The sequence below is a fragment of the Octopus bimaculoides genome, chromosome 2, assembly GCF_001194135.2.
Source record: "Octopus bimaculoides isolate UCB-OBI-ISO-001 chromosome 2, ASM119413v2, whole genome shotgun sequence".
In the NCBI taxonomy this organism is placed as follows: domain Eukaryota; kingdom Metazoa; phylum Mollusca; class Cephalopoda; order Octopoda; family Octopodidae; genus Octopus; species Octopus bimaculoides.
In genome coordinates this window covers 181,852,902-181,853,887 of record NC_068982.1, presented here as the reverse complement: position 1 = coordinate 181,853,887, position 986 = coordinate 181,852,902, and positions in this window count along the sequence as shown.

The following is a 986-nucleotide window of genomic DNA, read 5'->3' as shown; positions in this document are numbered from 1 at the left end:
ATATGTATAAGAAAAATAAGAAAAGGTAGAAAATGCTAAAGTAATTCTAACATGAAGTGCATTTTAGTACCGGTTTCTGTCGTTGAGATTTTTTCAGCTTGGAATAAAGGATGAAAAACAATTAAATTCGGGAAAAATTAAATGAAATGATTTTTATAAGTATTTCCATAGTTTTCAAATGCAAGGGACATTTTTCTTTTCTGCCTGTCTGTCTTTTTTTACTCTTGTGAAGGCTTCGTATCAAGTAGTAGTTTGCATCAATCTTAAAAGAAAATTTTATATGAATTCATGGTTTTGATTGTTTAAGCATTAGTAATAGCCGACGAAGTAGAAAAGGCCAAGAAGAAGAAAAAGTGGGAGTAGGAAAGGAAGAGAAAGAATAATAAAAATAAGCGAGTGGTACGACAGTAGCAGGATGCTGGTAAAATCCTGTTAAATGGTCATGTGACCTATAAGTGACCTGTTCTGATTGTAATAGTAGTGACTGGAATTGTTCTGAATAAATTCGATTTAATCCAAAATAGGATGCAATGCATATGCGCATTTCAAAGGACAATACAAATATGCAAGAACAAATTATAATAGTAATTATAATTAAATATATGCATTGTAATTCTCATCAATGTGAGGAATTTTTGGAAGGACATCAAAAAAGGTTTAATAAAATAAAGTAAATTACAATAAGATATAAGGGAAAATACAAATGGAGTAATAGGGAAAAATTGGATATAAATAAGCAAGTTGTATAACACACAGACATATAAATGTATATGCACGTCTATATGAGCAGTAAATTATAACATAAAAATTAGTATAAATATCTAACGGATATGTTTAAAAAGATGGTAACAAGTCAAGACGAAGTATAATAAACAGGGCCACGTGTATATAGTAGAATATAACGTAACAGCTGCACTAGTAAATTAAAACCATAGAGAGCTATACATATACATATTAATATTGAAATATATATAATATATATATAT